Below are 21,326 nucleotides of genomic sequence, written 5' to 3'. Positions count from 1 at the left end.
ATCATAACTTTGGGTACATCTTCTTCTCCTTGACCTGATCATCATCTTTCATGTAATTAGCACCTACTATCTACCAGATTAAACTAAGCAAACTTTCATTTGACATATCCTGTAAAAAACTCTCAGGAGGTTAACATTTTTAAATGAATGGGATTGTGGAGTACCCTTCTCCCATAGCTTCAAGCGTGAGGCATTGATAAAACCTTCCCGTGGGCCTTTCTGGGGAGAAGCTACCCTGAAGCTGTGGCATGGATGTTGAATCACAGGGGACTAAAACACCCTTTTGCTGCTTCACATCTGGAAGAGGCTCTGCACTTTGTAATGCCTGCTGCTGCTTTCCTTGCTTCCTCACAGGGAGACAGAAACCCTAAAACTTTCTCCAATGTGCTTAGAACTAACATATCAAACCATTCTTTGCTTGCTTTAGAAGAACTTAGTTGCGTATTTTCATGATCAAAATTTTCATGTGTAACTATTCTAAATATAGAAATCTTTGCACAAATAATATATATATATATTTATTTTGTTATTGCAGTTTGCAATATATGCAACACAGTGTAATAGATTTTGGCATTTCCACATGGACACTCTTAACAGTTGTATCAGCTATTTAAACGACCGATCAGTTCTTAGCAGGTACATTTATTTGCCTTTGCAGGCATATTGTTTTGTCTCAAATCTGAAAGAAGATATCTTCTGAAAAATAAAATATACTTTTTTTCTCATGAATCGTATAGATATTGTCATGCTCAGTACAAATTTTATGGTTTCAGTTTAATTTCTCTGTGCTGTGCCTGAGGACAAACCTTTGGATGTTTTGTGTCACATGTACTTTTTTGTAAAAAGGTAATGTTCTTGTTGAACACTTTTTTTTATGTTATTCTTCTGCTTCTGGAGAAAAAAAAAAAAAAAGAAAAAGAAAAAAAAAAGAAAAAAAAAAGGCAAAAAAAGCTACATAAAGCAATTGCAAATATGCATGAAACTTTCTGGGAATTAACTTGATAAAATCACTAGTGAAAATTGGTTTTAGTGTATCCTTCAAGGCATTAGGATTGTGATTCTTGTTCTCATATGAGGCCTGAGGTGTTGGCAGTGTCATTGCTCCCAGAATGAACTGCTGACAGTTCACCCCAACAGGACTGCTTGCATACCTGAAGTCAGGCAGTGCAGGAGGGTTTGCAGTGTCAGGCTCTGTGACAAGCAGATGTGCTCTGGCCTGTAAGCTCCTGGGGTGAGCAAGAAGTCATCAGCCCTCTGAGGGCAGCAGGATCGGCAGCCCTGTGGTGATGCAGAGTGCGCTCAGGCACCAGAATTGCAAATGTCCCTTTCTATTCCTCTTCCCCCTCTTTCCCTCATGAAGAGCAGGTCTCTGACACCATGACATTTATTTTATTCTCCAGCCACAGTCGTTCCAGATGCCCATAGAAATTAGCAGGGGACATTATGACTAGTCTGGTTAACTCCTTTTTGTTTGTTTCTTTCTTTCTCTTTCCCAGTTTGACATACCTGGTGCGTTGGCACAGTCGCTTTGCAAAAACAAACAGTGAGAAGTGAACCCTCTGCAGGCAAACCATCAGCAGCAGGGGCAGCATCCCTTGAGCATGCATGGGTGGCATGGGCACACACAGCAGGACCACTGGCTCATGGGCAGCTGCTCCAGAAGGATGCGTTTCTGCAAGGGATGGTGCTGACATGTAGCAAGGATGAAGCATGATGGTATGGAAGAGCAGTGACTGGCACACCAGTTGGCCAGTGAAGGCTTTCTCCTTCTAAACCAAGCTTTGCAGCCCCAGATCCTGGTAAACGGGTGCCTCCAGGAGGTCAAGAAAGAGCCCGGATAGGCACAATGGCCAAGCACAGTGGTGGTTTACAGATCTAGGGCAGAGAGGAGCAGCTGGGTTGGCTGGGGTGGCACAGACCAACAGACCAGTCTGCAGCTGGCTGCCTGAAGTGGTTACAGATGCACCGCTGGACAGTGGAGTTGGAGAAAAGAGCTTTTGGGCCCCAGCTGAGTGCATAAACATTGTCCTTGGCTGCCTGATACAGGCTGCTGTTTCCAGCCAGCAGAAATGTACAACTATTGTTACATTTGCAAAAACACCTGGTCTTTGGTTAACAAACAAGTTTATTTTACCAATGCCAAGTACTTAATAAAACACTTATTAGTAAAGTATTTTCTTCTGACGTAACTTCTGTTTATTACACTTTTAGAATATGGGCTGTGATGACAGTCCTATTTTACTTCAGGTACAAAATACAGATGATCATACAATCGAAAATACAATGATTCCTAACTTCAGTCTTCCCACGTTCTGAACAAATGTTGGTCTTGCAACAGAACAAAAAGATGTTGGCTTTTATTTTGTTTTGCTTCTGCTTTATGTTGTCTTTAGGAAAACTTTTTCTATTGACATTCCTATGCAATGTGATTCAGGGCGTGCACACTATGGCATATTTTATTAACATGTAAGATGAAATATGCTACCCATTGCAAGCCTTAATAAATATGAAAGCGTTGCACAAGACAACAATGTCTGTGCCCAATGCAAAGCTTTAATTGCTTGGGAAAACTGAGCAAAAATTAACTTCACATGGTGAAGCTATAAAACAAATTAAGGACGTTGAATCATCTGCAATGCCTCTGGTTATATCTGCTAAATATTTTCTAACCATTCTAAGAAAGCAAAACAGAAGGCAAACCCGCCATGAATAGAAACAATAATGGTCAGTAGCAAGCATTGCATGTTGTTTGAATGGAAAGCAATTTATCACTTCTGAAATAAAAGCTGTTTATTCTTGTGTTTCACTGTCTGTAGCAATCTTTACAATTTATCTGTGAAAAAGTGAGGCACTGTACTACTATTAGCATATGAATAGTTGACACACCAAATTGGCTGTACAATAACAGAAGGACATTTACTATTGGTGTTATGCACACAGACAAAGCAGCCATTTTGGGAGAAAAAAAAAAAAAAAAAAAAAAGAGAGAGAGAGGGAGAAAGAGGTGGTGAGGGTGTTTAACCCATTGCCTGTCTTTCTAGTTTCACACCACTGCTCTGACGGGGCAGCCTGGCAGAGCATCTGGAAGTCCCCAAAAACAAAAGCACCCAGGTTAAATTCCGGGACAAAGATCATACATGATAAATGTGCATCCAGACTAGAAATCCAGTGAAGAACAAGCGATTCTGTGCATCTTTGCCCAAGGCAGGGGGTGGCGGGGTGCAGAGGCTGCGCAGGAATGAAGCATTGCTGTGGTACAGTTTTATTTCACGGGCCTTGGGTCAGATGTGTGAAACTATTTCTCAAAGAGGCTGCATACATAATTGAGGCCCTATAAAGGGCTCTCAGTTGAAGTTGCCAGGCTACATTCATTTCAAAAGCAGGGCCATTTGTTATCAAATTTAAATTAACTCTCTCAGCGCTGACTTGGGGTTTACAGAACAGCATGTCAGGTGGCACTAGCTGTTGGAGGAAGGAGGAGCAGTGCCTGATAACTGGCAGCAGCATCATTTCACAAAGAACAGGAATCTTGGCTGCGTTTAGGCCTGTGAAGTGGTAATTTTAATAAAAATAATAATAACTTGAGGGGTATGTTTGTGCCTTATTGTCTCATAGGAGCCATGGCCCTCTCAATGTTTTTTTTTTGTTTGGTTGTTTTTTTTTTTTTTGTTGTTGTTGTTTTTTGTTTGTTTGTTTTGTCTTAAAAAAAAAATAAATCTTGATCTCAGCTTTAATTTGGAAATAAATTAGTAAATCAATTAGTAAATCAATACTTGCTGTTGTGTTCCTGCAAGTATACTATGTCTTCATTATCATCATCATCATCATCATCATTATTATTATTATTATTATTATTATTATTATTATTATTATTATTATTATTATTAAATGAGTTTTCAGCTGTTTAAATACACCGATAGGCATCTGGGAAGATATTTGTAAGTTTCATCCCTGTGTGAGCTACAACAGCTGGGCTTGATCCCGCAGTCTTATCTTGCACCAGCAGACCTGGTAGATGTGACTGCAATGTGACTTTTGTCACATTTCAGAATGACTAAGGAGAGAAAAGATGCCCAGGCCACACGCCCCAAAGCACAAGCATCCCTTCTCTGCGTTCAGTGATGTTCACTAGGTTCATGCTCTCCTTGTGCTTGCCTTCAGTAAATATTTTAACAGGTGAGTGCCATTGGCAAAATATTTGTGGAAAGCTTGTAGTGGATAGGGGAAGAGCAACTGGACCGGGACAATCCCAAGCCCAGTACAGGGTAAGTGGAAAATGGATTGAGAGCAGCCCTGAGGAGAAGGACCTGGGGGTGGTGGTTGATGAGAATCTCAACATGGGCCAGCCATGTGTGCTGGCAGCCCAGAAAGCCACCCGTACCCTGGGCTGCACCAACAGCAGCATGGACAGCAGGGTGAGGGAGGGGATTGTCCCCCTCTGCTCTGCTCCCATGAGGCCCACCCAGAGCCCTGTGCTCAGCTCTGGGGCCCCAGCACAAGGACGACAGGGACATGTAAGAGGGGGCCCATAGGAGGCCACGAGGATGATCAAGAGGCTGGAGCACTTCTCCCATGGAGCCAGGCTGAGGGAGCTGGGGTTGTTCGGAATAATGTCTTTAAAGTAAAAAATAAGATATTTAAATTAGATATAAGTAGGAAATTCTTCATTCAGAGTGTGGTGAAGCCCAGGCCCAGGCTGCCCAAAGGAGCTGTGGCTGCCCCATCCCTGACAGTGCCCAAGGCCAGGCTGGATGAGGCCCTGGGCAACCTGATCTAATAGCTGGCATCCCTGTTCATGGCAGAGGGATTGGAACTAGAAGATCCTCAAGGTCCCTTCCAACCAGAAACATTCTCTCATTCTCTGAACTAATCTCATAGCCTGGAAAGAAACCTTTGTGATGGGCACTTTTAATGCCCTGTCTGGTTTCACTCTCAGGGGATGCTGGACTCCTCTGGTCAGCAGAAACTCAACTGTGTAGTGCTGCAAGGTGCTGCAGCCCAGGTCCTCTGTGGTTCCTACCTTCAAAGAAATCCAGTGCCTGTGAAAGTGGGTGCCAGGCTGGGTAGAAGCCAGGGCAGTCAGGCAAAGCTTTACAGCCTGAGATCCAAAAGGAAAATATTTTGTTCAACAACTTAGGACCTTTTCAGCCAAATGTAATTGACGCGTGCAAAGCAGATTTTGAATCTGAGCAATGAAGTCAAAGAGTATGGGAAAGGGGGGAAGGGAAGGGAAGGGAAGGGAAGGGAAGGGAAGGGAAGGGAAGGGAAGGGAAGGGAAGGGAAGGGAAGGGAAGGGAAGGGAAGGGAAGGGAAGGGAAGGGAAGGGAAGGGAAGGGAAGGGAAGGGAAGGGAAGGGAAGGGAAGGGAAGGGAAGGGAAGGGAAGGGAAGGGAAGGGAAGGGAAGGGAAGGGAAGGGAAGGGAAGGGAAGGGAAGGGAAGGGAAGGGAAGGGAAGGGAAGGGAAGGGAAGGGAAGGGAAGGGAAGGGAAGGGAAGGGAAGGGAAGGGAAGCTAATTTTGCAATCTGCTCACAGATATGACAAGAGATTAGAAAATGGCTAAATTTATCAAATGAATTATTAATCATTAATTATTTGCTCTGTCTTGTCTTAAACTAGGTTTACTCAGGCTAATAAGCAAAGATATTCCAACAATTAAACCCAGCAGAACATCCCAGCTGTGCACATGATGTGTGTGTGCCTGAACATATTGTTGTACATTGCAGGCATTTTTAGCAAGAAACAGATGCCCATACTTTTAAAAATTCTGTATGAAGGACAATGACACTTTTCCCAGTAAGTTTTGTTTCAAAGTATTAAAGGTTCATAGTTTTAGAGCTTTAAAACCAGAATTTTTTATTCAATTCAATTTGACATATCTATTTTCATATCCCTGAGAAATTAGCTTTCCTAGCTAAGTGTAAGACTTACCATTGTGAAGCTTAATGTACTGTGCTAAATATAACATTTTTAACTATCCATGTTTTTCTTTCTTGAAACATAAGCCTAGAGCATTTAACATACATCCCCTCATCAGCATAAGATGCTGATTTGTCAGAGGCAAGTCAAACCTGTTGTAGCTGTTGACACACATGCCAGCAAGACTGAACTCATCTCTGTGGTATCTGAAACTCTGGTTTCAGAAAAATGGCAAGAATATCACTGCACACTGTACCACTAAATACCGAAATTACTTTTTCCCCATAAAAATGGACATTCTGGTTTTTAGTATTCATACAGCTAAAAACATAAATAATTGTTTAAGCAGTTAACAGGTGACTGCTTCAGGTTGTCTGTCATATTGGAGACTGATCTGTCCTGTAATCTACAAGTATTTTCTGAAAAATCAGAAGCAAAGACAAACTGAAATAAAAAGTCAGGATAGTGAAGTTACACAGGACAGCATTTACCCTTTGATTTTTTAAAAGAAAGATATGTCATGCATGCATGCTCCTACACAGCCCTGGATATTATCCTGAAACTACAAACCATTTGCTTATTCAAAGCTCTGTGCAGCTAACAATGCTACAGGGCTAGTAAATCCTACCAAGCACTCTTTGAGATTTGTGTTTATTTACTGGTGGAGGTAATGTACCATACTTGTGTATCCATGACAACACTGTAACATGCCAGAGCAGCACTAGGTCTTTTCTTGCTACTCCAATATGAGATTAAAAGTAAGAGGCTAAATCTTATTAAATAGCAGAAGCTTTTCAGAAGATAAAACATAAAGTTTATGGGAGCATATGATAGTTGTTCATGGTACTATATTTGTGCTATTTCAATGCTTTTGTTAGGTTCATCTTCTGATTGTAAATAGCACTGAATGGTGAGCATACAAGGAGAGATAAAACTTTGCAGTTTCTTCCAGAGTTCTTAATGCAGGAACGTGGCTCAACAGTGTCAAGCTTGAACTGCTAAGAATATCCATTTTAAGGAGTATTAAATTGGATCATACTGTAATTTCTGTCTTTTCTTGAAAGGTGTTTCTGGTTCTTAACTATTTTTCTTTCACATGAAAAATACTTTGATTAAGAATGTTACGTAATCCAGTGGATTAGTAATGTAATTGCCTATTTATATTTACAAATCCATGCATTCTCTCAGTGCATTTGTGTTTGCCATGGCATTGATATGTTATATTGATATGATTGAGATGCAAATCATGTATATGTTGTGGAATTTAGACATAAAATGAGAATTCAATTCTTTATAAGCCATTGTTTTACTTAATGTTACTCCCAATTATGTTATGATTGCTTTGACAAAGGTTCCACGTTTAAAGGTTTAGAAAAGCACCTTGAAAAGTTAAAACAAATTAACTCTGTGCAAGCAAATCAATGCAATAGAGAAAGAATTCCTTTGCTAGCAGTAGTCCTCAGAACAATATTTATCTTCTTACTCTTCAATAAATAACATGATAGGTCAAATTCTATCATAAGTTTTTGGGCATTCATAGATTTAAATGACAAAAGATTTTGATTTAATATATCAGATATCCTCTGACTATATTTCATTTTCCAGATGTGTTAGTATTCAAGCTATTGTACAAAGTATGGGTTTAACATGTTACCTATCATCTGATCACAGAATAAAGAGAGTTTTCTGTTTTAATATTGTCTGTTACAGACAGTCAATTGATTCACTATGATTAGAGGTGAAGAAGTCCTGAAACAATCAGTAAGCCTTAGCTGGAACCAACCTATTAAACAATTCATTAAACAATATTAATTAGGATACAGCAGCTCTGGAAATTACACAAAAAGGACCTCTTGGACAGTACACAGTACCTTCTAGGGCTACGAAGATGGTGAAAGGCCTGGAGGGGAAGACGTACGAGGAACGGCTGAGGTCACTGGGCCTGTTCAGCCTGGAGAAGAGGAGGCTGAGGGGAGACCTCATCACAGTCTACAACTTCCTCGTAAGGGGGTGTCGAGAGGCAGGAGACCTTTTCTCCATTAACACTAGTGACAGGACCCGCGGGAACGGGGTTAAGCTGAGGCAGGGGAAATTTAGGCTGGACGTCAGGAGGGGGTTCTTCACAGAGAGGGTGGTTGCACACTGGAACAGGCTCCCCAGGGAAGTGGTCACTGCACCGAGCCTGTCTGAATTTAAGAAGAGATTGGACTGTGAACTTAGGCACATGGTCTGAACTTTTGGGTAGATCTGTGCGGTGTCAAGAGTTGGACTTGATGATCCTTAAGGGTCCCTTCCAACTCAGGATATTCTATGATTCTATGATTCTATGATTCTTATTGGTTTTCAGAATAACAGCAAAATAAAATGCAGAAGAGAGACATGGGTTTTAGTTTGCTGCTGATTTAATTTTATCATCAGACTTCAGGATGAGAGGGAGTGACTTAGACAAGAGTTTTTTGTGTGTGTGTCTACTTCCTGATGTGTGCACTCACAAAGAAAGCTGTGAGTTTGGGGTGGGATGTGGGGATATAATCATTCCTATTGCTATCTTAGCTAGCACTTACTCTGTGAACTCAGGGGAAGCCTTGTGCTAAAGGCACCCATCTAAGTGCCTAACTTGCATTTTCAGCACAGAAAGGAGTGGAAGCTCGTTCCGGTGCTATTCTAAGGTGTATTTAACTGTCTGGCATCCCAAGTGTTGCAAGAACAATATTTTTCATGATTCCAGTTTTGATACTGATGTCAAATTGCTGTCTAAACAGCAGTGCAGAAATTCCTCTTTGAGCAATCTTTCTCCCTTTTCAGGTCATAGGCCGATGCTGTTCTGTCTCCTTTAATATATTCCTGTGATGTTGTTGTATAGACTTAACACAGAAGACTCCTAAAGACAAAGCAAAATGAAGATCCAGCCAAAGTCTTCCCCATAGCAGGAGATGGGAACGAGATCTACTCCCTTTCAGTAGTTTTGGTTTCACATGTATTAGGAGGTAAATATCTCACATGATAGTATAAGTTTCACAGACAAGGATTCTCCCTTACCCAGTGATCCCATCTAACTTGCCCATGGGTGCCTTTTTTGGGGACCATAGGGAGGGATGCTGTGCCTGTGGCTGCTCAGAGGCTGGTGAAGAATGGAAGAGCGCATGAGACAAGAAGGGCCACCAACCATGCTGGCAGCAACTTTCCCTCCAGTGGCTGTCACTGTTTATTTATCATTTATACTTATGCACCCCAAGATCAGATCTCCTTTAGTGTTTCTGCCCAACAGTAAGTAATGTTGGTTTGCAAGTGATGGTAGACTGAATCTCATGCAGTAAGTCAATACAAAAAGAAGGCAGCAAATTAAGGGAAGGCTGAAACAAGCAACAAACTGAAAATTAAAATAGTTTGCCAAAAATACTTGTTAAAAACAAAAGGCATTGGCATCCTGGCTTGTATAAGAAGCAGTGTGGCCAAGCAGGGATAGGGAAGTGATCGTCCCCCTGTACTCGGCTCTGGTGAGGCCGCACCTCGAGTACTGTGTTCAGTTTTGGGCCCCTTGCTACAAGAAGGACATCGATGAGCTCGAAAGAGTCCAGAGAAGGGTAACGAAGCTGGTGAGGGGCCTGGAGAACAAGTCCTACGAGGAGCGGCTGAGGGAGCTGGGATTGTTCAGCCTGGAGAAAAGGAGGCTCAGGGGCGACCTTATCACTCTCTACAGGTACCTTAAAGGAGGCTGTAGCGAGGTGGGGTTTGGCCTGTTCTCCCATGTGCCTGGTGACAGGACGAGGGGGACTGGGCTTAAGTTGCGCCAGGGGAGTTTTAGGCTAGATGTTAGGAAGAACTTCTTTACCGAAAGGGTTGTTAGACATTGGAATGGGCTGCCCAGGGAAGTGGTTGTGTCACCATCCCTGGAGGTCTTTAAAAGACGTTTATATGTAGAACTTAGGGATATGGTTTGGTGGGGACTGTTAGTGTTAGGTTAGAGGTTGGACTCTATGATCTTGAGATCTCTTCCAACCTAGAAATTCTGTGATTCTGTGATATAGTGTGGAATGTATATGAAATCTGAGGCCAATAACTTTTCTATTGAGACATGAGACACAGCATTGTTGCGTATGACAAAACAATTCCTCTTTGCATCTGCCCCCCGTGTTCCACAATGCATCCAGGATAGGTCTGTGGACTGTAAAACCCAGTTTCAGTTCCAGTGCATAACCACGGTCCTCACAGCTGTTTGGTGATCAACATTGAGTGGCCAGCAGCACTTCTACTGCAAATCTATATCTATCAATAAAACTAAACTAAAACTATCATTAAAACACTGCATTTTATGAAATATTATATTAAAAATACATTAAAAAGCAAAATAAATACCTTAAAGAATAAGCAACATGACGTCCTTTTCTGCAATCTATTTCCCAATTGCCCAAATAAATGTTGGGCAATTTTAGGAACTAAAATCCAAATGCAGGAGTGGGGAAAAGTTTAGCTGTTCTACAAATAGAATACTGTAAATTTTGCTTGTATTGTCTAAGAGTAAGGTAGGGCAGTGGGACTGACAAAGATAAAGATATAGGTGATAAACTTGCATTTTTGATTAGTGATGTGAACCAAACCGAGAAAATAGTAACTATGGAAAGATCTTGCATGGCCTTATAGTTTTCTCCTCATCAAAATATTTTTCCTGTTTATTTTTTTTCCTCTGCATGTCAGCAACCAGAGTGTTTGAACAATAACACTTTCTTAATAACAGGATTTGCCATTCTTATCAACTATGTTACAGCAACCTGTCAAAGTTTTACTCAAATGCATCCTATTGACAAAGTTCAGCCCATAGTTAACAAATGTGTAAGGTATGTAATATTTTCTGTTTGAAAACATCCCATTAGGTAAACTGTTTTTGAAGATCTCAGCTGATATTACGTGTTCAAAATGCAAGAAAGAAAAAATATTTTTATTTATTAGAGTCCAGATGTTCATTTATCTGTTGTTCATATGCACATCTGCATACCGTTTACATAGCAAGAAAACACCAATGATTTTTAAATTTAGCTAATGTGTCACAGTTATGCAGTTGCAGATCTGGAACAAGTATAAAATCTCATATTAGTAAGGAAATATATAAAACAGCGATTTATACTTTACATTTTGTTTGTAGGATGACATTATTGACTCCGCTAGACAGAAACAGTTCCCATTACAAAAGTGGAAGTGGTCTGAAGAGATTTTGTTAAATGTGGCTCTGCTGCTGACATCATTGACTGGAAACATAAGTCACAATACAGTACCACAAATTGAGTTGCCATCAGTTGCTCTGGGCACAAAACAGACAGCTAGCAACAGGTATATTGTAAAAAAGATTTATAGGTTCTATTTGATTCAGATAAGCATCCAAAAGCATTTAGGGTGGTTACTGGGATGAACTAATGGAAGGGATGCCAGTATGTTTCAGATGATGTTTTAGGGTACCTAAAAACAACCAGTTTGATGGAAGCAGCTGTTTCCACTATTGAAGTCTCTAATGTGCTTACCCAAAGCACATACCTTCAATATAAAGGTACTGGAAATGCAGTGACATTGCATGAACTTTGCACAGCAGTAATCTGATCGCAACATCGTTAATTATTGCAGAGAATGTGCATAGGCAAAAGTGGAAAGCAAGGAACAGCAGTTGTCATGATTAACTAAACATGCCTCAGAAAAGAAATAAGTAATCACAGCTGCAAACAGCATTTCAGCTGATCCTTACACAGAAAGGATTAAGGGAGAGTACCTGCTTCAGAAATGAGTTAGGTTGCCAGTGGGTTTGTTTCTTTCTTCCTTTTAAAGGTCCAGTTGTGAATTTCATTGCATCCTCTAAACCCTGAAGTTTATGCAAATTGAAATCTTCTATTCTTATTTCTGGTGCTATTATACCTTTAATATTTTCTCAAATTCTCCTTGTATATATATAAAAGTAGACTTTTTTATTTTATATTTAAATATAAACTGAGGCTGGTTCTGTAGCCTCATCCTTAATAACGGTTCTGTAGCCTCATCCTTAATAACGTATTGATGTTTCGCCAGAGTTGAGGTGGATTTTAAATACTATAAAGGTGCATTGTCTTTACTTCCTCAGAAAGGACTGCAAGACTCTTCCACTAAAACTTGTTGGAGGCATGTTTGAAGTTTCTTTTAATGGTCCTAATCCCAAAATATGCACAACCATACTGAGTTTTGCAGTACAATATGAATAATACCATACAAAATTTGATAAAACAGATTATAGAAGTACTATTCTTATTAAAAATATATATCTAAAAACCAGATTTCAGTCTGTCAAGATGTTTCAGAAGAATTCATATATCTGTATTTAAGTTCAGTTCACTGAGTAAAATGTTATTTTTTCATTTTCAAATGCTTAAATGTAAGTGATGTGCAATTTGACTTTACAATTATAGTTTTTTTCTAATGCGTTTTTTTTTGCCAAAATTTGAACTGTATTCAAATGGATAGAATACACAGAATTTTAGTAAGAAACCAATTTTCTTTCCTTTTTTTTTTTTTTTTTTTTTTTTTTTTCCAGTTGGTAGTTTTATTATAATAAAGATTTGTGCTTATTAAAAAAAAAAATAAAAAATAAATAAATAAAAAAAAATCTTGGTGCCTGGTTATATCATTAATTTAGCTGCACATTATTTACAAATTTCCTTGCCTGAGTGTAAGTGTGTGACAGGCAATTAGGATATAGGATACTTTGGTTAAATTTCATACATTTGATTAATTACTTAAAAGTGATAGAACAAAGTTTTCCAAGTCCTAAGGCTGGGCAGGTAAAACCATCTCAGATCACTTATATTCAATCTAATTTTAAGATCAACAAACTCCCTTAATTCTACAGGATTTTAAAGGATATATTAATCAGTGTTGATGTTGTTTAAGTATAGGACTTATTTAACGTATGCACTAAGAAAAAACGTAGTTCTTACCTGTCTATCTTTTGAGACTGCATGTGTTCTTAATCAGTTTAGTACAGACACTGTCACCAATAAGCAAAGCCTACAGTATCTGATTGCTTTACCTGGGTGTGTTCTGACCGTATTCTGAATAGTAGCCCAAATCTTTCATATTTTGCAGCAGTAAATCTAGACTCTGAATGGTAAAGCTTGCAGAATATATTCCACTCACTGATCAACTTCTAAAGAGCCAGAACATCACCTGGGAACTGTAAGCCCCAAGTTCTCCCCTAGAAGAGGCTCAGTGAGGTAATTAACGGTCTTGGGATATCATCAACACGCAGACATGATCCTTCCTGTTCTTATGGCTGTGAATCAGCCGAAATTCATTGGACTGGTTCTTGATTTACCTCCTTCTGACACCGGGTTTCATGGTTACGTGACATGCAGATGCTATTTCCATTAGTCTGAATACAAATATTAGACTAAGCAAATGTATGAAAATTCGTCTCTCAGGCTTGCAGCCTACAGAGCACTGAGGTCCCTGGGTTGTCCTCACAGGAGTGGAGAAGGAAATTCACGTCCCCTGTCTTTTAAAGCATCAGATTCAAGTTGTTTCATTGTAGTATGCTACATGCTTCAATACTCCACACACTCCCTGGCTGTTTCTTTTCTACTTGCATAGAAGCAGTCTGTATACATCGTATGTTCAAGCAGCTTCCATGATATCTCTACCTAATGCTATTGTTTACTCTATGCATGCCCACAGAAGTAAACTACAGATATGTTTTTTATACAGTGCTCTTAAATATAATTCTCTCTCTTCATTTTCTACAGGAAAAATGGAGTGTAGAGCTGACTTTCAACACTTGATGCACGTTTGGCAGGAGGCCAAGGCGAATCAGAATAAGCATCCAGAAGGATATGCCAAACACAATAAAATCATAGCAACTTAATATGATTTAATACTAATAAAGCAGTTAAGGTTAATGGAAACAATCCTTGATCTTTTCTTCTTCTAACAAGTTGAAAAAGATTTTATAATGTATCACATTTAGGGTTGGTCCCTCCAGCTGGAGCTATCCATCACAGACTATGTGGAAACATTAGTTTTTGCCCATATCACAGCAGCAAAGCTCTTGAGCAAGACTTGTGGCAGAGGATGCAGGGTAATGGTGATCCACACTTTTTGCTGCTGAACCAATTTAAGCATGGGCTGAGAAGCTGCCCTGACCTGGGCATCAGGTGGTTAGGACATGCAAAGAGGGGCTGCAGGAAGGAATTAAGCTCAGTGAGGTCCAAGTGATGGTTTCCTGAAGATCTGGTAGAAACGGGAAAATGTGAGAAAACCCAAGAGGCTGCAGGTCTGAAGGAGTCCCTGGGCTGTTTTAAACTAACCTTTATGTTGAGAACAAGCATGGAAAGTACCTACAGGGTTTGATAACAGGCACCCAGTTGTACACTGTTCTCCTGCTTATGCATTTTAATAGATTTTTTTCCTAACACATTTCTCAATTAGTTTCCCCTGAAGTAATGATGTCAGTGCTGCTATAATGTCAGAACTGTAAAGAACATTTGACTATAATTTGCTTTACCTTCAAATGGAGAATAAAATTTAAAGAATTATTTATATTGAGTTAACAAAATGATCCCAGAAAGATACTTAAGCTTTCATTTAGCTCATCTGCTGTTTAAAATCAGGTGGCAGACATTATGTTCACACATCTGCTGCTTAATCTTATCATCATCATCATCACCATCATCTCACATGAACATAATTACTCTTTCTGTAATGTGTAAATTTGAATACAATGTGTAATAGCATTTTAACAACGGGTGGGAAATAATTGCCTTTTTCTCCTTAGACTGGGCTAAATGGTGTTAGCAAATAAGTATGAACTGCATAAAGATGGGAAGTGTTACTTTACAGGATGCAGTTGTTATAAAGTTAAAAAAAAATGCAGACAATTGTTGTCAGTTCTCCACAGAACTAAACTTAAAATTAGTTAGGACTTTAGGTTTTTGTGACCTGTAACAAGCTAGAAGTTTAGGCTAGACTCACTCTCATTTGCAGCTACCATATTTAATCAATTTCGTGTTTCAGATGAAAATCACACAAAGCTTGTGACCACTGTTTTTTATACAGGCTGGCATCCTGTGACAAGTGGGGTCCCCCAGGGGCTGGTGTTGGGCCTCATGCTGCTCAACACCTTCATGGATGACCTAGATGACAGTATTGAAAGCACCCTCAGCAAGTTTGCTGCTGGCACTGCACTGGCTGATGAGGCAGACACGTCAGGAGTGAGAGACATGGAGACATGGACAGGCTGGAAGAGTGGGTGAGCAAGAACAGTGAACTTGCACCAAAGAAAAGTGTGAGGTTCTGCACCTGGGACAGTATAGCCCAAGACTCCAGCCCTGCTGAAGGGGATGGCAGTCCTGGTGGACACCAAGCTGAACAAGAGCTAGCAGTGCTCTGCTGGAGCAATGAAGGCAAATCAGATCCAGGGCTGCATCCTTGGGGGCATCAAGCAGAGACAGAGGCGTGATCGTCCCACCCCACTCTGTGCTGGTCAGGCCACACCTGGAGCACTGTGACCAGTTCTCCAGGTCTGTGGGGTTCCAAACAGGCAAGGAAAGTCTGGAGAGAGCCCAAAGGAGGGCCACAGAGATGATCAAAGGGCTGTAGAAGCTGTCCTACAGCTGAAGACTGAAGGGGTTAGGTCTTTTCACTGTGGAGAAAAGAAATTTCAGACAATCCTCAGGATAACAGGATTCTGGAACTTAAACAGTGGCTGCAAAGAGGACAGAGGCTGAAGCCACATGGGGAAGACAAGGGGTAAAGGGTACAAGCTGTAACATGAGTGGTTTCATATTGATAAAATAAGTTTTTTCAGTTTAGAAAGAAATCATTGGAACAACCTCCCGGGAGACACAGATTCCCCATCACTAGAGGCTTTTAAGATGTGACTGAGCAGGGTGCTATATAATCCTATCTAAGCTCCCTTTTCCATGAAATGTTGGTCCAAATGATCTTTTGAGGTGCCTTCCAACCTGGAATGCTCTATTAAGGCAAGGCAAGGAGACATTGCAAAGTGTTGCAAATATTCCTGTGCCACTAAGAACAATGCATTTTGCAGCAGGATAATCTATAAAGAAAAAAAAAAAAAAAGTGCAAGACCCATTAACAGATCATGAATCTGCTGAAGTAATAATCCATTTTCAGGGCTGCATATTTGGTTTTCTTTCCCTGTTGAAGAAATATGTTTAAGATGGGATCCAGGTGTCCAAAGTGGGATAAAACTGCATGACAGCTGCATGAGGTGGGAAGGAAAAGCATTTTCCAGCAAAAGTCTTTTGGTAGAGAAGTGAGATCTTTGCTTCCAGGTCTTAATGGAAAAGTAGATTTTGGGACTATCAGTGTGGTGTGAAGTGAGCCCATGCTGAAAATTGCACGATGGTCTGCCACCGCCATGAAAGAGGCCATTAGTTCTACAAAAGGACTAGGTCACTTCATGGGGATGCTTCCCATTGCTGAAATATGTTTGAATTAAATTAATTTATGAATAATAATGAAAAGAAAAAAAAAAGATTTTAATGGATGGCACTAGGGTCAAAGTTTAATGTTCTGAGTTCTGTTCTTTGTGATTTAAAACACAAAGGAACATGGATGAAAATGCAGTTCAATTTCATCCTCTTTTGTGTGTCTTTTTGTAAGTATCCGTATAAATGGCTACCTCTGAAAATATTCATATGGTTATAACCACCATCAGAAACTGTTTTTCACATCTTACAAATGATTTGTGTTTGTCTGAATGCTTTTCTCATTATATGAAGTGCAAAGTTAGAAGAAAGATGACACCTCATTTGTGGATCATTGTGTTTGACCTCTGTGGAAAGAAGCAGTTTATTTTATGGTATTTATTTTGTAATAAAGTGATAATGTTAACTCTGTTTTGTTTTGTTTTCCTTTGCTTTGTTTTGTTTTGCAGATGAAACATCTTAGCCACATTCCATGAAACCATTTAAGATTGATTACTGAGAAATACATCAACAGTCCTGAAACAAAATATGTTAACAAAAAGAAATCTTGATCTTCATCATGGGATATTTTGAAAGCTGTAAGTGTTGATAAAATGTATACTGAGATGTGATGTTCCCACTGGTTTGGGGCAAGCTCTGCATTTGAACAGCACGTGGCTTTAAAATGTTTGAGAAAAGGCACTACCAGGCTGATAAAAGTAAAAATATGCCTCACAATTTATTTCCAGCATTTTTTTTCTTTTGAGCAGAGAAGGCTTTTTTAGCAGGTGGACTGTTTTTAACGCACGCAAAAATGGCAAGGTGTGTGCTTCTTCATGCTCAAAGGCATGTCTTAAATCCTGTAGTCAGAGCCAGGAAGGCATAGAACCTGGAGAGTACTCAGAAGCTGCTAGTGTAAGTGCATATTTAGGGGCATGCACATGCATTAACCCATGCAGATCCAAGTACTTGACTGGGTTCTTCAAATGGTTTTTCAAAGAGAAGCCAGTCTGCTGAGCTTACAGTTGAAATAAATGAAAGATGGAAAAGGTTCATAAAACCCTGCAGTTGCATGTACAACCTCTGCACCAAATATTTGTCTATTTGCTTACTCTCCTACTCATTTATTCATTTTAGGTTGCATTTGCCAGTAACTTTTACAAGGTCCCTTTCATTATTTACCTATTTCACTGCATACTAAACATGCCACTCTTCTATTAAATTAATTTGCTTACTCGTTTGATTACTTTTGATACTACAAAATCCAATGGACAAATAAGTTAAGGATGTTGTTTCATTCTAAATGCACATAAACATCAGAAACAGGCTAATTTGCATCCAGCCATCATTTTTAGAGTGGAAATCAACAAGCTATGATCAGTACCTAAAGAATGATTTTTCTATTTTATAATAATTATGAATTTTAATATTAAAAAACATTATGCTTCTATGAAAGTTATGTATATTTCACTCTTTAAAGTTTTCTTAGAGAATTATCTTTACATTTATTTTCCATTTAATTATATTTTTTTTTCAAAATTTTTAACTTTATGTTTGTTTTTCTTATAGTCAGAATATTAAAGATTTGTATTAAAAAATATATAAAGTTTAGTTAAAATCATGGAATCATAGAATATTCTGAGTTGGAAGGGACACATAAGGATCATCAAGTCCAAATCTTAAAACCATTTCAACAAAATTTTGTTTTCTACTACTGTTTTAGATTAAGATTTTAAATACAGAGTTAAGCTATTTGAGAAATAGCTTAGTAGTTCCCTTGCAGACAAAATTTTGCTGAAAGATCATGAGGCAAAGATGCAAAAACTAAGCTCTGTGTGTGTGCATGCATGTGTGTGTGTTGCTAAACCCTGCTGGTTGTTCAGAACATTTTTTCCACCAGTACAACTTAAGTTGTGATGTATTTAATGTATACTTCTTTCCCAATTTCCTGATGAAATAAATAGACCATATTACTTAAGCACATTTTCCTGTTTGGACTCCTAATTAAAATTTTACTTTCTTTTAAATTATTTTTCTAAATCTTTCAGGAGGTCCAGCTGATGAAAATATTACTCTTTTTGGTCTTTATCTATTTTAACTGAGTACCATGGTGATGTGTAAACCTCTGGGCAGCACCATCCTGTAGTGATGGAACAGTAACAAATAGAACAGCACAACTTAATTTTGAATAAAGGTTGTTGTTGTTGTTGTTTTTTTAATAGCCAGGACCACACAGTATCTGAGCTCAACATATTCATGTTACAAGTTGTTTTAAGGGCTGTGGACTTGTTGCTTGCTACCATTTTTTGTGGGGAAAAACAAAAACAAACAAGCAGTAAAAACAGTGTGCAAGGCTGCATGGTGGCGGTACTGGGACAGGAGGTTTCATCAGCCTGGCTGCTGGTTAGCCACGATGGAGCTAAGCTCTGCTTGGTGCTCACCTCAGAGGGCAGTCAAGCAGCCTGGGCTTCCATGGGACATCAGCCAGAACAATCATGTCTTGGTGCCCTTTAATTAACAAGTGACACTAATGAGAGGTGTGACACCTAGCAGGCTGCATTTAGCTGCAGGTCTAGCTACATGTCCATGCATATCACAAAATGACAGTCAAAATGCATATCACAGCAAGGAAATCCTCCTTGTGTAGAACCATCCTGCTTTCTGATACCTCTGCGTCTTGTCCCCAACCTCTAAATGCTGGAGCTAATGCCAACAGTGCGCAGAGCAAGGAACAAAAAGGCTGCTGGATCTTGCTTCCACTGGAGAAGAGAGAAAGGCAAGGACTGACCCTTGCCCCCAATGTACACTGCCTCTTTACATCACCTTTCATGGAGCTCGTTTAACCCTGCTTGCTTAGGAATGATGCACAGCATGAGTGAATTTGGCTCTGGGTTTATTATGGATATCAAAAACAGAAAGGCAAAGAGTATAAAATTAAGTGTATGTTCATAAGAGTATATGAGGGCAAAATTTGTGTTCTGTATTTAACAGAAAGCCAAAATATGTATGCGTATGGACATACACTGACCATCAGATGAGGGCAATACCACCAGCATCAAGCGGTATGTAGTTAATCCCTTTAGCCGTAGAACCTTGCTATGCTGCTCCACCACAAGGAGACAGCCAAAAGCTCTCACTTTTGCATTCCCCTTTTTACTGGTGTTCTCATCTCTGTACCAGCAGCTTAAAGAGTTAATAAAGTTTCATTGCTCTAAAAGGTTATTTTGCAACTAAACGCAGCAATTCAAAGTGGAAAATGGAGCGGATGCAAGGTGAGGCTTTGTGAGGTACTGACCTAGATGTGTTGCTTGAAGAACATTTGCAGCATTGCCTAATTGCTTTAGGTCATGCGTTAATGAACCCAACAGAGCACAGTTGCCTTCTGTTCACAGTTGCATTCTGCTCAGAAGATGTTACCACACCTCTTGAAGCTACAAACATCTGATATTGAACTGCCCAAGAACACGGAAAAATATTCTGGTGTATTTTGCATGCTGAGAAAAACAGTGCTTCCTTCTGCCTAAACATTAAAAAGGTAGGACTTGCATCTGCTCATCCATATTATGCTTGTGGACTTCACCAGATTTAAGATTTATGACTGCACTGTGATCAAACAGTACAGGACTCAATTTCGATGTATCTCACATCAGTTAGATCTTTAGAGTTTTGTCTTCAGACAGCAACTATAGGACTGCGTACCTGGAAGCTGTCACTGTTGCACATTTTATTCAAAAGAGGCAGTCCGGTGCAGTCTGGTGTACTGGCTTCTAAGTTTCTAAGTCTTAGTATGTGAAATACAAGAGTCAATCCTTGGCCTGATTATTCTTGCAAGAGCAAAAAAATCACAGGTATCTACCACAGTTGGAACTGATCATGTCCCTAGGAGGAGTATGGTTTCATGTCAGTCTTTTTGCCATCAGTATGTACCAATCAAACCAGACATCCTAAGTAGCAATGTGAAAAATAAAAAACAAAAACAAACAAACAAAAACACTTTTTAAACTTTCTTTTTTTTTTCTTTTCCTTTTCTTTTCTTTAGCTTTTTTTTCCCTTTTTTTTTTTTTCTTTTCTTTACCTTTCTTTTAACTTAATATCTGCAGTTAATTCAATTCATTAATTTTTTCTCTGTATTCTTCTTCATTTTCCACTGCACTTCAGTTGATCAGTTCAATTGTTTCAGTTCACCAAGCTTTCTGATCCAAAAACAACTAACCTGACTTCAGTCCTCTCTAACCTGCTCTCCCGTGTGGTAGCTAGAAGTTTGCTCTTTTAACACAACTACTGGATGTGTCAACTGATTTCAGTCAATTAATGACTGAAGAGCAAACCTAAATTAAACAGTTTTTGCTTTAGTGTCATTAGCATAACTTTGTTTCCCCTGGGCAGTGAGACAATTCTTCCTTTTGTTTCCTACCTCACCACTGATGTACATACAGAACAGTTTGTAGCTACCTTTGATGTCCCTGCTGATACTTGCACTCACTTTGTGCCTTAAGGACATGAAAACAGCTTCCAATGAGCCATACCCAAGGTTCATCTGCCCTTTAATCTCATCACCAGCCAAGGTCAAGGGTAGGCACTTAGGAAAGAGTATTAGAGGGTGTGCATTAATTTTTTATATAATAGCCCTGGGAGGATTTTGTTTCCGATGAATTTTCTCCATAATTTAAGAGATTTCACACCATCAGAAATAAACTGTCAGTCTATGCTGAGCCTGCCACTGATGAACCTATTACAACGCAGTCTTTCTAGTTTACTTGGTTTTCTTTTTCTGCTCCCCGATTCTCCCATTTTGGCAATTTGCATTCCTTCAAGAAGTGACAGCTCTCATGCCTTCTTTGTGCCTCTGTTTAGCTGAGACAACCCAGATGAAGCTCCCGTTGGAAGGTTAGTGATATCAGACTTTGTGTGTTCTCTTGTAAAAAGGTTTGGGTTTGATGAGATAGCATCTTCCTACACTCCTTCTTCACC

The 21,326-nt window shown here is 39.5% G+C and overlaps 1 protein-coding gene across 5 annotated transcripts in view; it reads left to right on the top strand.

The window, feature by feature from the left end:
- LOC311426582 (uncharacterized protein) overlaps nt 1-17,807 on the top strand; it is a 114,517-nt gene extending 96,710 nt beyond the window's left edge. For 4 of the 5 annotated variants that reach the window (XR_014686875.1, XR_014686876.1, XR_014686877.1 and 1 more), the window contains one exon: nt 1,497-2,346. The gene's annotated coding sequence lies outside the window, so the exon portion shown is untranslated. Of the gene's footprint in view, nt 1-1,496; nt 2,347-14,979; nt 15,173-16,825 lie in introns of those variants that run through there. The other variant, XR_014686874.1, reaches the window with a different exon arrangement.
- Nucleotides 17,808-21,326: the final 3,519 nt, after the last annotated feature.

This window comes from Aythya ferina (assembly GCF_964211825.1).
Source record: "Aythya ferina genome assembly, chromosome: Z".
NCBI lineage: Eukaryota > Metazoa > Chordata > Aves > Anseriformes > Anatidae > Aythya > Aythya ferina.
This window is presented reverse-complemented; position numbering and strand designations above follow the sequence as displayed.